Below are 17,388 nucleotides of genomic sequence, written 5' to 3'. Positions count from 1 at the left end.
CAAAATATTTTCAAATATGAGAGCTGAAGTTGTACATTTGCATGTGCAAACACCAATTTTCCCAGTTACCCATTTTGTTTATGGAAATGTGGATTCTGTGGGTATAAAAGACTTTGGCATCAGTGTTTTAAAATTTGGCCCAAACTGATTGAGATGAAAATAGTATGCTTGGCCTTGTCAGTTTATTAGTTATCTGTTTTTTAGATGGCAAAGTGCGACAAAGCAATGGCTCATTAGTTAACGAAGCCGTGCACGCTCACTTGATGTTTTCTGTTTGATGCATATTATCTATCTTCTCCATGCTGGTAACTTGAAATTTTTATTTGAAGTGATTTAGTGACTTAGATTTTTTAAAAAACTAGTTGCCCTTCTTGCATATCGACAAATAACCATACCTGAAATATGAATTTTGTAATATAGGGATGTTAACTAAATTTAGAACCAAAGAAGGAGAATCACTGTATTCCAGCATGCTCTCACTCTGTAGAATTCACTACTGAAGGCCAGAGAGAGATAATGTAGTTGCATTTTTAAAAAGGGCCTGATAATATGATGATTGACACCATTTGTAATTATGCAAGATAAAATAAATGTAAAAAAATCCCATGCTTGGGGATGAGCTGATAACCACAGGGATGAGAGGAGCTAGCTGAAACTCAACCTAGACAAGCTGGTAGAGAGAAATCTCTGGAGTTATGATGTTACCACTCTATTATGAGCTTGTATCTGTTCACTCTGAAGTAGCAGCTCCTGGAGTGTCAGGTGTTCTCTATTTGTTTCCTTTCCTCTGATATGGACCTCACTAATCACTTCATACTTGACCTCCACACTGGAGTGCTGTGATATGACACTCAAACTTCAGCCACCTTAGAAAAGATGTATTAGTCACACACAGGTTTCTTCATCACGCTTGCTGCCACTTGTGTATGGGGCAAACTATAAATGAGTTTATCCATGCAACAACCTTGGGGGGTCCCATTTTACAGATGGGGGAACTGAAGCCTAGAGACACGATTTGCTTACTGTTACATCAGGGATGTAAGTGCTTCTGCTACAGACCTTCTGAATTCCAGTTCAGTGCCTCAGCCACCATAGTCTTCTTTCTTCCTGCTACCCACCTGCAGAGCTGAGCCAATAAATTCTAACAAAACATTTGACAAATTTAGCCTCTGTGCTCACAGACTATTCTCTGGCAAATGGTGATGGACTTAGATAGATATTAATTATTCACTATCAATATATGTATCTATTCATGAAGTGAGGTTTTTTTCACATGCTGTATTGATCACTGACAGTTCTTGGTGATTGATAATTGCTGCATTGGTAAACTGAGGTTGGTGGAATAAGTAATTTTTTCTGTTCCCTGATAAAAATGACCATGCAAGCGCTACTGACACAGGTGCTTATACATGTGACTTTGAAACTTACTTTCCACAGACATTTGTGCCAGTAAAACTCAATTTTCAAAGGGAGCTTGAGAATTGTCACTGTATCAATATTCAAATTACTGTTAAATGGACACTGTTCTGCACTATTGTCCCAACTTCACTGACTAGTATGAATGTAGAACATAGTTTGTCTGTTTGCTACATACTGCACTGACTTCCAATTTGCTTTTAGAAAGAACTTAAGTTGACTTTGATCTATAAATCCCTGCAGGGTTTAGGTCCCGGATACCTGAGAGTCTGACTCTCCATGTACCTTCTGAGAGCCGAGATCAACTTGGGCAATTCTGCTGACAGTCCCTAGATCAGACCATCAGGAGACTGGAGGGTTTGGACAGTTTCATTTGAGTATGTCGGCTCTCAAACAGGTTACTCCTGTTTATTCTGAAAGAGCCTACAGCAGGAGATATTTATTATTCAAAACTATGAAAAGCATGAAAAATTGAGGATTTAAAAATATATTCAATGATTATGTTGCCCCTTTTGGCCTGTGTTCAGGGCCTTGCTGTGATGCTGCTATTAGGAGGAAAAATTGAGGATACAAATAAGTTATTTCTGTGATGCACTCCCATTCATTTACAAAAATGAACACACAGGCAGGCCTGTTTTCCCTGAACGCAGTAGAAACAAACAGGGGACAGTTTCTTGGCTTGAAGTTCCAAGCCTGCCTCTTCAGCCAGCACTCTGCCCAAAAGCAGCTGTCTTGGATTCCTCTCAGGGCCATGCTACCTGTGCTGCTCTGGCTTTGTCCTGGCTTCTCTGGCTGTTTTCTGTTTCTCACATACACAGACACACACCGCTGCAATCTGGTCAATGCCCCAGTCCCTCTGTTTGCAATCAGTTCCCAGGGAAACTGTTATTGCTGAATCTATTTAGCATAACGAAGAAAAGATTAAGGGGTAACTTACTTAGGCCTTGTCTACACTGCCACTTTACAGCGCCGCAACTTTCTTGCTCACGGGTGTGAAAAAACACCCCCCTAAGCGCTGCAAGTTTCAGCGCTGTAAAGCGGCAGTGCAGACCAGCGCGGGGGTGAGGTGTTTTTTTTTTTTTTTTTTTTTTTTTTAAACACAGCTCTGGGAGAGCTCTCTCCCAGCGCTGGTGCCGCAAATACACAGCCACGTTAAAGCACTGTCGAGGCAGCGCTTTAACATTGCTGGTGAAGATATACACTTAGTCTATAAGTACCTACATGGGGAACAAGTATTTAGTAATAGTCTCTTCAGTTTAGCAGAGAAAGGTATAACATGATCTAAAGGCTGAAGTTGAAGCTATACAAATTCAGACTGGAAGTAAGGTGTACATTTTTAATGAATAATTAACCATTGGAACAATTCACCAAGGGTTATGGTAGGTTCTCAATCACTGACAATTTTTTAAATTAAGATTGGATATTTGCTCTTGGAAATATTTTGGGCCAGTTCCCTGACCTGTTGTACAGGAGGTCGGACTAGATGATCATAATGGTCCCCTCTGGCCTTGGACTTTAGGAATTAGTTCTTGCTCAGGCCTTCCATGTGGCTAGTACTTTGTGTTATGGCTTCTGTTGGCTCCATCTGTCTTCCTACAAAAAGGAGCTTTATTGCTTCTTCCATTTAGCCAGAAATGAAGGCTGACTAGCAGGTCCATTAGTTTCAGCGAGGGTTGTGGTTGCCCGTAGACCAGATGCACTTGCTGGGGCCTACCAATGCCCTCCATCATAACAATAAATAGATAATTTAAAGCTATTTGTTTTTCAGGTTTTGGTTTTGCCACTCTTTCAATGGCAAAATGGAAAAAAATGCAAGAGTTGTGGGTAGGGAGGAGAGAAAAATATCCTTTTTGGAAAGGAAATGTGTCTCTCACTCACACACTCAAGAAAACGTACTTAACTTTTTTTCAGCTGGCTTCTACGAGACATGTTTTTACTCAGATTTTTTTTTTCCTGAGCTGGAATAACAGGATATATTCTGTGTAAACCAGAAGATTTACTAAAGTGACAATGATCTATGTGTGATCTGGATAAACACTGTTTTTGCCTTTGTGCATGCACTTAAAGGCCCTGCAATGGGCACAGTCTATACAGCTAAATATCAAAACAAATATTTTTTTTCAATTTACACTAGCACAAAGGCTTCCTATAATTAATGAAATCAATATGTAATGTTCAAAGAACAGTTCAATTATACTAAAATCAGACTCCCAAAAAACACCTTTTCTGTGAAGCCACTATATTTCTTCATCACTTCATTGCGTGCGTGATGTGGGGTAGAGGAAACCTTTTCTTCCTAATCTTTGTAACTGGGGTAATATGTAAAGATTTGGAGCCTCATTCCAACTCTAGCTCATGCTTGCCTGGTAAGCATTGATGTTCTTTGGGTAGGATAACCTCTTTTAGCCATAGTAAATAAAAACAGGTAGGATTATTTATTGAAGGCTATAGAGGTTTCTGTCAGTGCCAGGAACAGCTCCTTTCTTGTTTAAAGGCTTAGAGTCAGACCGCGGGAAAAGGAGTATAAAGTCATCTTGCTTCCTCACACCTCTTATTGCTCCTTGCATACAACTGCAGTTTCTGTGCTATCCTGAATGCAGGCACTGCTCTCCTCTAACAGCCCTATGGATGCAAACCACCTCAAAGGGGCCTGGCTGAGAGGAGGTGGAGCGACGCTTTCCTTGTGTTCCTTGTGTTCTGGCCAGTGGAGATGGCAGGGTGCAGAGAAGAGCTACATTGTTCTGGGAGCATATCTACACTGCAATTGGGTATGTGTGCACCTGCTGCCATCACATCTCCCAAGTTAGCTTTGCTCTTGCTAGCTCAAAGCTAGCTCCTGTAACAATAGCCAGGTATCTGCAGCAGCATGGATGGCATCACATGCTTGCTCGAGTACATACCTAATGCAACTGCTACTCTGCTATTGTTACTCAAGCTAGCTTTGATCAAATTAGATCAAAGCAACTCAGGTACATCTACACTGCAATTAGTCCCTGTCCCCTGTGGGGCTTGTACTAAGAGGCTGTTTAATTGTGGCGTAGATGTTCAGGCTGCAGCCTAGACTCTGGGACCCTCCCACCTCACAGGGCTCCAGCTTACACCCAAACATCTACACCCCAGTTAAACAGCCTCTTAACCTGAGCCCCGTGAACCCCAGTCAGTTGACATGGTCCAGCCAAGGGTTTTTAATTGCAGTGTAGATGTATTCTGTATGTCTACAGACTCACCTCCTGATTGCAGTGTATAATAGTGCTTGCATGTCTTGGGGAGGCTTGCTGTGCACTGTCCCCAGTGAAAGACGGTCTTAAAGGGCATAACTGAGCCCTTAGAATGCCATGTTTCAGAATCCACTTCCTCAGTAATTTACACATAAGGTATGTCTACATTTGGTGTAACCTGCATCTTTGCTCTCATGCACATATCTGTGCATTGGTAAGCCCACCACCAAAGTCAACACTGCTGAGCTGCACATGGGCCATGCCCCGTGTAGCACTGTCCATGCTGGTGTTGTAGCTGCACCCTTCACTTTTTGATTTATGGGTGCATATCCCATAGACCTGAGCATCCTCACCACCTGGAGTTGATCTAGGGATTAGTCTGTGGTGTATTGTGGGAGAACCTGACTGTCCTCAGGTCCCTGCATGGGGGATCTGCCCACCACCTGTAAATGCCATTTTTCCCCTGAGGCACTGCTGGCTGTGCATGCTCCCCATTTCTGTCTGTTCCCACCAAGGGTTGAGCTGTAGAGCTGTTCTATCAGCTGGCTCTGCTTGTGGGTGAATTGTTTCTGCAGTGGAGCAGATATTCCTCAAGATGCTGGATGGCATTTTGGGAGCCCTTTCTGAGATTAAGAAGGCAGTGGCACTCTGAGCGAGCACGAGCTGAACCATCCTGCTGCCCCACATTCATCAGCCGCTGCATGATCAATGGGTCCTGTGCTCTGTTTTTTTGCTCTTTATCCAGGAACTTCTTGAGCAATCTTTACTCATTCAGTGTGTCCCTTTCCTCCTTGGCTCTTTTGAAGTTAAGGTGCTCTTGGCGCCTTCTTGCCACAAGCCTGAAAAGATCCTCCATGTCTCTTTCTTCTGACCTGCTGCTAACCTGTTCCAGCACCTGGAGCCCTAGTGCGTGGCTTGGCCTATCAAAGGGGTTGCCAATGGTATGAAACAGACAGTATGTTAATTGTATTGCCATGGGGAATAAGAGTATCCCTCCCTCACTTTGCTTTGTGTGTGTATATAAGGCCACGGTTTGCAACATTTTGGAATCTTTATATATTCCTTTTTTAATTCTCTTGGAGAGGCACTATCTTCTAGCAGTATAGACACATGATAATAATGCTGATTTTTATTTATTTATTTATTTTTTAAAGCAGGACCTGACTGAGGTAGAGTGGGCTAAAACAATAGCTCGGGGACATTTACCAATATTGGCTCTGAGTTCTTAGCCAAGAGAAGCCCTCTTAGCCATTAATATTTTTAGAAATACTAGAATGGGCAAGGGAGGGAAGAGTAATTTTCCAGGCCTATGGTAGAATCCCATCGACAGATGCAAAACAGATATTCAGGGAATTAGTGACTGTACAGCATACTAATGAGGAGAGTGGATTAGAAAGCTATCACAAGGGGTCCCAGAAAGTTCTCTCTACCCAGAAATCTGAAAGGGGAAAGGAAAAAAACAAAAACAAATACCCACCATACATCTGGAATTCCAGCTCCATAAAATATTTTCAAAAATCAACTTCCAGGATTGAAAAGAAATTATTAATTTTGGATTAGGATACAGTCTTCCGCAATTGGCAGAGTGGATTCCCACCTCTCCTTTCCCCACGTGCCCCCAGCCCAGCAACAGTAAGAGACACGGAGCACAAGAATGCTTGCTGCATGACTAGTCATCTAAAATTGCTTTTCATGGAGTTAGAGAGAAACCAGGATAGAAATGGGTGTACAATCACTGCTATATGGACAATAATTTACTAGCCAAAGTATACAGCTATAGCATTATATAAAAGTGTTACCAATTTATCAAAAGGTAGTACTTGCAAACATATGCATTCCATGCCTGCCAGCTTTTAAAACCATTAAAAGCCATAACGGAAAACAAAGTTTGGAAAAAAAGACAGGGTGGAGTCAACACTTTATAGTGTCTAACTTTTCTTTTTCTCTGCTTGGCACCAAGCTTGGAGGGGGTATGTTTCCTAAAGAGAATTTCTCCTGTGTATTGCATGTAAGCCAGAATTAAAACACTCCCTAGCATGTATCATCCTCCTAGCATATAACAATACCTTTATTGGGGATACCCCAGAAATCCCACCCAAAGAGGAACCACATGGTGGTAATAATAAGCATGATGGTGGACTCTTCTAGGGCTGAAAATTGGTGTCCTGGTCCTACTCTCCCTGAAGGCTGGTTCCCACATTCATCTCCCAACAGGTATTCAGAAAATGGGCTGAGCACATCTGCAACCCCATCCTGATTGGTGGGCTGATTCGGAGTTTCAAGCTCCATGATGTGCTTCTGGGACTGCAAGACAGCTGTAGTCGCATCTGCTGCTGTGTCTGCCTCTCCTTCCTCTGGCCTCATAAGGAGATCCTCACAATGAGACTCTCTGGTTGCAGGAGGATGTCATGTGAGATGGTGGGCTCCAGGCTGGGATCATTGCCAAGTATCCTGTCAAGCTATTTGTATCAGGGCCACATGCTGGGTGCATTACCAATTGGCCTTGTGGTACAGGATCTTCAGATGATGTTTTATCTGCTCTCTGTACTCCACCACTGTCCACTGGATGCTTTGCTTTATCCAGCTCCATGAGATCCAGATGTTCCCCTAAGGGCTATGATGGGAAGTTGGGGCAAAAACTACAGCTGGACATGCAGAAAGCTGGAACTGTAAACATGCGTCCCTGCACAGCAGCTTAGGGTATGCTTGCTCACAGATCTCTCTTGCAAAACATCACTCATGCTTTCCACCCCTCCCTTACCAGTCATTCTGACCTGATTTACTTCCCTGCTGCCAGGCAACTAAATCATTGTATTTTGTTTAAACTCACTGCAGTGATCTAGAATTTAGGAAGATAACTTGAACACTGGCTTAATCCAGTTCCTAGCTATAGTGGTGTGTGCATGTATGAGGTGTGTGTGTGTGTGGGGGGGGGGAATCACTTTTTCCAAGGTCTTTGAGAGCATCTGGGAAGGTTTAGTGTTTACTTTTAGTATGAACAGGTGGAGATCTTAAAAGTTCTCTAGTGCTAGAATTTGCCATTTACGTATTATAAAAAGTGATTTATACGTATCTTACAGTATTTCTCCTCTGTGGGAAGCACATGCTACCCAGCTGCAATGAAAATCCAATAATCAGCAGCTACTTAATTTAGCAAAACACATTAACAAGAATTAGTTTACTAACTTTATCAAAGCAATTTAAATGTGGATACTTTCTAGGTATTTGTACAGCCCTTAACTAAATGGTGTTCAACAGAGAGGAAAGGTTACATGTATGTAAAATAGTTCCAAGAACCATTGTGAAATTGTTGGTTTTAACACAGACAAGTTTCAAGACATAGGAACTCTTACAAAAACATAATTATGGATAGAGGGGCACCTGAATGGCTCAGAGGATTAGCATAAATAGAGAGAGACACCTAGTTTGCTGGTTTTCAGAAATAGCTCCAGTTGATGGCTGTTTGCTGATATGAGATGAGTTTGTGGCCTCCATCCAGTGTCTAGTGGACATGTGTGCAAATATTAAACCCAACACTATTCCTGAAGGCAGTCTCCACAAGGTAATGTTTGATTGGCTATGAAGTTACCTACTCTCTCTCTGAGACGTAGTGGGGTTGGGTGGTTATTTGTATTGTTGATAGTGATTAGCACAATAGGGTCCTGGTCCATGACTGAGGCTCCTGGGCTCTATGTAAACACACAACAAAAAGACAGTACCTGCTCCAGAAATCGTAGGGACAGATTTTTAAAAAGAATTTAAGTGCTTAACCCCTGTTCTCTGAATAAAATAAATGAATTGTGAGAGCTGTGGCATCTTTGAACAACAAGGTATGTGTTTATTAGGGCTGACCAGAAAATGGGAATTTTCTTGCTGGAAAATAAGTTTTCCTGTGGGAAAACTTGAAAAAGTACTGAGGCGTGTAAAAACCTACCTTCTCCTTGCATTCTCAGACTCTTCCAGATAGTTTTTCATCTGGTAAAAGTGGAAAGTTTTACTACCTTGAAAACTGGTTACTAACCTTTCGTTTTACCTTGTTACATAAATTTTTCCATGCTCTTCTGTGGAGAAAAAAAATTAGAAGTGTGGGGGCATTTTCACACAATTTCAAAATGAAAAAAATTGAAAATACAGAACAATGTCTCCCATCACCACCATTTTGTTTTGAAATTTTGAAAAATGAAAAGCTTTACTGAAATTTTTGACATGAATTTTTTTTTTGATGAAACCTCATTTTGAAAAACGTCCAACCAGCTGTAGTAGTTACTTTAAACCTCACTTGTGGCACCTTAGAGACTAACAAATTTATTTGGGCATAAGCTTTCGTGGGCCAAAACCCACTTCATCAGATTCATGGAGTAGAAAATAGGCAGCTATAAATACACAGTACATGAAAAGCTGGGAGTTGCCTTACCAAGTGTGTGTGTGGGGGTGTCAGTGCTAATGAGACAATTCAATTTAAGTGGAAGTGGCCTGTTCTCACTTTTCCTCCCTTGGTATTCTACTGTTGAGAATAGCCCACTTCCACTTAAATTGAATTGTCTCATTAGCACTGACCCCCCCGCCACATACACTCTTGGTAAGGCAAACCTGTGTGGTTTTTTCCCCAGAAAAGTGCTGGACACCCAGAAGTAGACACTATACGAGTAGCTATTGCTGGGTAACTCAAGCCACTTTTTAGATGGATTCAGGAGTCTAGCATTAGGTACCCACTCTTTAAAATTTAGGCCTATGTTTTCCTGCAATTTGGTCTTAAAATAAACTTTAATGTACTGTCCAAGTTGCTCTTCTCTGAGGAGTTACAACAATCTGAAGCTTTCCCCATCTATTTATATGATGCTATTTTAATTGCATGTCAGCAGGCTGGAAATGGGCGGGTGACAGATTGCACCCACAGGAACATTTGGCATATAATTTTTTTGGACTTTCAATTTGATGTGACTCACTCAAGGCAATAAACATGACAATCCTGGAAAAGGACTGTATTACAGTCAATTTGATGTCACAATTATTAATCCCTGATCAATCAAAGGACTTTCTGTGACAACCTACTATAGAAAAATACCTAGGGTACTTTCAAGAGTTGAACTGTCTGGTAGAAAAATAATAATAAAGCCATAATTGCAGTTACAGTACTGAAGGGAGAAAATTATATAGTGAAAAAGATACTTATCTGGGAAACATACTGTAGCCAGGGGGGCATAAACTGAAAAGAAAACAAGAAACCCAGGATTGAGCTGTCACTAATGAACCCTTTGAGCCAGAGGGAGTGTGGCTGAGTACTGAGAACCAGGCACAGTGAATCAAGAACTCCTGGAACTTCTCAGCCCTGCCATTGACTCACGGGTCTTAGGCAAGTTATTTTTAAATGATCTGATCCGAAAACTGGCCCTGCTGCAGTTGCTTTGAGTTGGATAAAGCAGCCACTTGGCTGGCTACCTGGGGATTCCCCAAACAGAAGGGTTTTGTCTGGTGACATAAGTGCCACATAGCCAACTGCATGCTATTCCCTTTTGATCCAACAGAGTATAAGGGGTGTGGCCACAGAAAAATTGTCCCTTGGAGATCATTACAGCAGGTGCAAGTTAAAACAGCCCTGCCACTCTTACTTGTGCAAGGGACTGGCCCCTTCCTCAGGATTGGAGAGAGGGGATATAAGGGTAGCACAGATCCAGATTTGCCCTCCTCCTTGGGTCCTGCACCTCCAAGATGAGGATATTTCTATTTCACAGTGATGTAATGAAACATTAGCATTGTACCTAATTAGCATTCATCCTCCTGGACACAAGCCGGTGCAGGTACTCGGAGAAGGCTTTCCTCTCCAGACCTTAACAGGCAGTGATATGCACGCCACCCTTCTCCAAGGCAGCTAGGGAAGTAGAGTCTAGCTCCGTGGTTCTTAACCTGGGGTGCACACACCCCCTGGGGGTGCGAGATGCCCTTTCTGGGGGGTGCGAGACACGCCTGATTTTTTTTAGAAGGTAAATCATCGAAAACACACATTAACCACAGGCACGCAATTACAACTACTTGGTTTAATCAAATCTATGTATGTATTAACACCCTACATTTATATTCCAATTACTGTAATATACAAACAAAAATATATCTAGGTTTAAAGAACTGACCTATTTCAATGATTTTTGATAAGGGGTGCGAGAACATATTTTGAGAACCAAAGGGGTGCAGGCTGCAGTAAAAGTTAAGAACCACTGTTCTAGCTAGTGCGTCATAGAAATTCGACTGGTGGAGCTTCCATGGCACACATTGAATTAGTGCATCTCCAGGCTGGTCAGGCCTAAGCTTAACTTGAATCAGCCCTATTTGGCAACCCAAAGCTGGTGGATCCCAAAAAGTTAAGCTGAAGTGTCCACAGGTGGTTGCATCTTTCCTGCTGTTGCAGTTCCATGTTATTTTTTCCCCCTTTTTTGTTTTCCCTGTCCTTCAGCCTTCTCTTTGGATGCCAATCAGGGGAAGGTGTTATTACGAGGGAAGGGTTTAATAAAATTGTGGGGCTTGCATTTGATAGGCTTGTAAAGATCAGATTTGTATTGGAAAATGTCGATTTTACCATACGCACATGAACTGACCTCAATCCCTCAATGACTGAAATGTACAGATCAGCAAACTAAGCAAAATGCTACTTGAGAACTTATTGGCATTGGATTAAAGGATATTTACTTTGTACATTTTGATATGCGATGTTGATCATTTGTGTGCTAGGGGTTATGAAGCTTTGACTTTTTGAATCTCAATGCGTACTATAATTAAGTAGTCTGCCCCCTCTAAGAATGTCCTGCAACCGTGAAAAATTTAAAATTGATCAAAATTGAAAAAAAAAAAAAGAAAGCTTAAAAGCTGTAACTTTGCAACTGTGAAACTTAAATTGCTAAAAATGGCTTAAAATAAGCATCAATATTATCTGTCTAAATTATTTTAACAAAATAAATAAATGCTGCCAAGCCGAAATATAGGTGGTGTTCTCAGATGCTATCTGGTAAGGATTCTGAAAACCCTGAATCCAGCTATGGAGAATGTTTTGTCTCTGGTGCCTGAACCTGGGCTCTTTGAGTCATCCTTGTGGAGCAACTATTTTGCTTGTTTAAATGTTGTGTGTTTAAAATAGGTGGATATCAGTAAACAGTGTCCGTTTCTCTCTGTCTGGCAAGGTGGGAAAAGGACTAGTCATTGTTACCTTTCTAAGGTGTGTGTGTGTGTATATAAATATCCTGTGTCTTGGAGATATTGTGTGTATGGTCGTGTGCTATTTTTTTTCCCCAATGCAATGACTAGCTGCTTCATTTTTAAACATTGCTTTATCTCTGTAATAAAGGTTTTTTGCAATATTTACAAATATATAAATAAAATGAAAAAAAAGCAAGTGGTCTGGTATTGCTGTTACATTGCTGGTTTCACTTGTGGAACTGTTGCTGCCAAAGAAATGAGATCTGTAAACTAAGACATTGAGCCTAACTGGGGAGGAGTTAGAAAACGTTTAAACACTTTTTCTTCTGTCTTCTACTTTCTATTCGTACTTCAAGGCTTTATGTGGAATTGGAAGAGCTAACACAGCAGGAGTCGCTCTGACCAAAGAGATTCAGGTAGATCATGTAAACATTACAAAATTGTGGGCGTCCAACTGTTTTGAAGCTCTTCAGTCACTAACACCAACTCCCTTGCTCATCTCTTAGAGGCTGAGCAAGATAGGAGGCTTCCACTCTCTGGAATGAGCTCAGTCATTTATCACAGACTTCATGGAGGCCATTTTGGAGCATCCCCTTCTATGTAAAGGGGTAAAGTCACCAGACTGCCTTCAAAACTTTGGATCTGTTGATCAGGTCTTAAGCCTATTGGTCACAGAAATATCAGCACATAGCTCTGTACCTGAACTGTTTACGATCTCCCCTGCCATAGGAAAATGACTAGCATTAATAATAATTTATCTACAAGTAACCCACAGCTGTCACCTTCTAAGTACAGTAAAATAAATCAAGTGCTGCACTTCTGGATTCTTGGGGAAGACGAACCAAATGAATCTTGTTCTGTCTTCATGAAGGGTGATCTCAGGAAAGGTAATTGACCTTTCTGATTTCGATTATTGAATATATGGTCCAACCCAAAACTGCTAAGCAGGAGCTGGGTGCACAGACTTCATTATTATACTGAAATGGAATTCTCTCAGCTGGTCAGAGTCCAAGGATGCTGTGCTGACCCGTGACTTGACACTTAATTTTCACTTATACAAAATATTAGTTTCTGTTAAGCACTAAAATAGTCAGGCTTAGCTCAGTACAAAAGAAAATAAAAGCTAATCCCTGCCCTGCAGAGCTAGACAAGACTCCGTAAGCAGACAAGGTGCACTGGGGAAGCCCAGAGGCATGGCTAGCTAGGATTACTAGGAGTTTCTTACAAATTACCTGTTATATAATTGTTGACTCACTTGTGAGCACTGCAGAAGAGGTTAGCCTTTAGGAAGCATTTGAATGAAGAAACAATGATGACTTGACAGGCTGCGCTAATAAGGGCGCCCTACACATAGGGGCAGCATGGAAAAGGGTATGGAGATGATAGAGAAAAACAAATTAATGGGGCATTACAGTAGCATGGTTAGCAGAATAGAAGGTGCAAGGAGGATGCAACAGAAGTCCTGGTCAAATAGAACACTGAAGGTGAAGACAAGATGCCTGATGCTGTGGACACACTTCAAATCTTTCCATTTTTGCTAGCCAAAGCATTCTGATTTGTGCATTGATTTAATGGTAGTGTGGTTGTTTCTCATTAACTGGTATGGTATGCAAATCCCCATACTGTGCTTGAGGACTAGTAGTAGTTAGAGTTTAGAAAGATGCTACTTCACCTTCAAAGGAATGGTAAGATATTCCATATATTTACTGAATTTTGATAACAAAGAGACCTCATGTTTAGTTGTAGGTTCAGAGGTGATTAATTTATTTCCCATTGGTATCTCATACGATTGCAGATAAGAGCCTTTATTTTTAACAAACTGATGAGATATTTAACTTTACAGAACAGAATATCATACACCAGGCAGGAAGAGAGATGCAGAATGGACTAGATGACATGAAAGGACCTTTCCATCTCTAACTTCTAAGTAGGGGGAACAGTTCAGGTGACTGGAGTTTGCCACTCCAATTGATATCAGTGTGAGTAGAACAAGAGAACCCGATGGCAGAATTTGTCCTCAAGAATCTGGGGTTATATTTCACAGTATCAAGAACCATTAATTGGTTTGAAAAGGGAATCAGAAGGGAAAAGATGGCGTAGCTGCTGCAACACAAAGTTAACTAGTCTGACTCCTGCCCTTGGCAAGAGTTAGGAATTAAATTCAAACTTGACTTTCTAGTGATGAGACAGTATGATAGCAATAGTGTTTAGTCTGACATTCTGTCAAACACAGAGGATGGATATAGTTGTAGGGGAGGTAAGGAAGATGCAAGCCAGAAACCCCCTAATCTACCTATGTGTCCTACTTTTTTTTTTTAAAATCGATTCCTTCTCAAAGTTGTGGCTCAGAGCTGACAAGTGCTATTGTGTGGCTTAAAACACACACACACGAGAAGAAAAAGGGTCCACTGCTGTAAGTCTGCCAGGTTCTTATGTGAAGGAAATCTACTTAAATGATTACTAGCAGTTAGGATGGCCCTTTGTTTATTGCTTTTGGAAATGAAAAATATGGCCTGACCTTCTTTCTAACTGCTTTCAGATATTAAGCTGCCATCCTTCCAGTGTTTATTCAGCACACGTTCTCAGAGAAGCACAGAATGTCACAACTAACTGATGATCAATTCAGAATACCACAAATGCATAGACTGAATAAGACATATAATGGTAAATATGGAGGGCCTGACTCTGACCTCCCTTTAAGTGTGGGGTTACATTCTCACTGGGGTGAGATCAGAATCCCGCCCAGAGACTTTCTGTTTAGAAGATGCTGCTAAAACAATCTGCTGCAACTTTCTCAACACTGGGGAATTGTTACTTTGTGTTTCTTCTTCCCCTTTCGGTAAAGTTCAGCCGCTGGAGGTAAATCTACTTTATGGCTGTACTAAAGAGACAAAGCAATAGAGTGGCAGTAGATTTACTATAAGGTAACGTTTTGGCCAGTCTTGACAATAACACTGAGTAGCAAACCTGGGGAATAAGGGGAATTGTGTGTTACACTGCAGATGGTTCTGGAACCCAAGGGTTCTGAACAACTGGATACCTGATTGGACATTGTGGTTTGTATTTTCAGAGGTGCCTGTGACAGATATGATTTGTATGCACAGGTAGTATTGTTGCTGTTTGTTATTTGCATTGTGGTAGTGCCCCATAGTGCCGAGGAGCCTTAGTCACGGATAAGGACCCCGCTGTGTTAGGTGCTGTACAAACACAGAACAAAAGACAATCCCTGCCTCTAAGAGCTGTACAAACACAGAACAAAAGACAATCCCTGCCTCTAAGAGCTTACCATCACAAACCTGGCTTGTGCACGTTCATTGATTATTGTGCGTACAAAACCCAATAATGACAATATGGCGTATGCAGTTCTGAATGTTGGGTGGTGCATTCACTCATGGATATTCTAGGGAAAATAGGGGTTGGAAAGGGTGCAACTTAGGATAGAATCTGGTCGTGTGTGTATAAAAGACCAAGTGCAAGTCTTTGGTAAGTCTTAGGAGTCCTGCAATATTCCCATACTGAAAAATACAGACACTGGAATTTCTGTAGCACCTGCAGAACTTGTATATGAAAGTTAATGTACAAGGAATGTCTGCAGTAGAGTATTACTCTTTACCCTCTGCATAGTCTCTTATGTGAAGGGTGAGAAGCCAAGCAGAATCAAGAGACTACCCTTCTGTGCATTAGTAAAACTGGTGCATGGAAAAGTGAGTAATTAAACCTGCCCTACAGGTGTCAAGACTATGGCTAGGCCTTCCCTTCTGTGAAAGCAGGGCCCATAGCTGTGGGTCCATCACTAAGAATGCTGGGCCCATGGCCCCTAGAACCTGGGCTCTGTCAGCCTCCCTGTCTTAGTGGAGCACAGCTGTCAGGTTTGGGTTCAGAGAGAACGGTGGTCCCTGAGAGAGCCTAGCTCCGGCCTATGTAGGGTTTTGTAGATTAGAAGATGAAAACTAGGCCTTTTAACTGAATTCTGAACTGGACAGAGGAAAGTAAAGCAATCCACTAGAGGCATGTAGTTAGAGTATGGCAACTTGTGGTAAAGTACGTGCATCTCAGTCTGTTGATCTTTTAGTGTCTTCATGATTTTCTTATGATTTTTAGCATTGCTATCTAAACCACTCAGAAACAAATGCGCCCTTAAAAGACTGATGGTGGCACAAAGCTCACTCCTCTGTTATTCAAGAATCACAGAAGCAGTTACATATAAATAATAACCTTATTACTCATAATAGGTAACCTAATGGAAACTATTGATTTTTATCTAATTATTATCTAATAGATAATAGATGTGGTTGACATCTGGCAAGAACAGTAAAGAACATATTCCAGCAACTTCACACCTTTAACAGGTTTGGTTTTCTTTTACACTTTAAGTTTCAAGTGAACTGAACCAGTGTGGAAGTAGTCACACTACTTATGAGCATGCATAAATATCTGTTACCAACCCGAAGGGTAGGTAAGTATTGATCACGTGTCATCTGATTAATAAAATAGCAAGATGTATATTTAAACATTGCTTATTACTGTACAGTGATTTACAGTTTAGTGCAGGCATTAATGTTCAATTGGATCCGCCTGGGTAGGCCCCATTAATACTTCAATGGGACTTTTCTTGGATGGAAGGTTTTGCCCATATAGATCAAAGTCTCAGTTTATCAGATTACATATTTCTTTGTACTTGTTTAGTACATTCCTTTTTGGACAGAAATTACACAGAGAAATCCAGATTGGTGTATGGATTTGTAGGTGATGGGTTTCTCATCAGAGCTCTGCAGAAAGTGGGTTACAGAATCCAATAATCTTGAAAAAACTCATTTGGTTTTGGATTTTGTTACAAACTCAAAATTCAGACTGGGACCACTAAATTTCATAAACCTGGATTGGTTTCTAATCTGGCATTCATATAATGTGAAATTTACAGGGTTTTGGTGAAACTAGCTAGTTTCAATGCTTCTCTCTATTATGTTGGGGTTTGTTCAAACCCATTACTCAAAGAGTAACTTGAGGTAGTGGGGAAAGATGAAGTTACTTGGGTTGAAACTTATCTGTTCATATGAACCTCTGTGAAACAAAACCACACAGATACACAAGACCAATTTTGATAGCTACCCGTACTTACCTTGGGCTCAGTCCTGTAAACTCATCATGCGCTGGACTACAATGGGAGCTCCACACCATCATCCATGTGCTTACACTGGGGCAAGTGCTGTAGGAGGGCTATTGACATATTGCTAGTGCATTAGACTAGTCTTCAAAAATGTTCCCTCCCTGTGTGAATCCTTTGTTGTAATGAATTATTCCAGAAAGCCTTTTATTTACTGGTATAAATTGACTCTAATCTTCCCTCACTCACACACACATGCACAATGTTTTTCTTCCTGCTGTTTCTTGTGACAAATCGCTTATTTGTGTGTCAGCTTGTAAATTGATAACTGCAGTGTCTGTCTGAAAACAATATCCAGGGGCTATTAATTTCCACTAAATACTCTAACTCAATCCTGCAGGGGGTAATTTGCCCCCTCCCCCAGCGTTAGAAGACATCTCTCTGATCTATAGCATGATCAGAATA

At 41.2% G+C, this 17,388-nt stretch overlaps 1 long non-coding RNA gene across 1 annotated transcript; it reads right to left on the bottom strand.

The window, feature by feature from the left end:
- Nucleotides 1-685: 685 nt before the first annotated feature.
- LOC122462197 lies at nt 686-17,073 on the bottom strand. The gene is made up of 3 exons (XR_006284609.1): nt 16,939-17,073; nt 10,244-10,336; nt 686-866 (listed from the first exon to the last, which is right to left on the bottom strand). It is a non-coding gene; the product is annotated as an uncharacterized LOC122462197 (long non-coding RNA).
- Between the last annotated feature and the right edge of the window lie 315 nt (nt 17,074-17,388).

The sequence above is a fragment of the Chelonia mydas genome, chromosome 1 (assembly GCF_015237465.2).
Source record: "Chelonia mydas isolate rCheMyd1 chromosome 1, rCheMyd1.pri.v2, whole genome shotgun sequence".
Classification (NCBI taxonomy): Eukaryota; Metazoa; Chordata; order Testudines; family Cheloniidae; genus Chelonia; species Chelonia mydas.
This window is presented reverse-complemented; position numbering and strand designations above follow the sequence as displayed.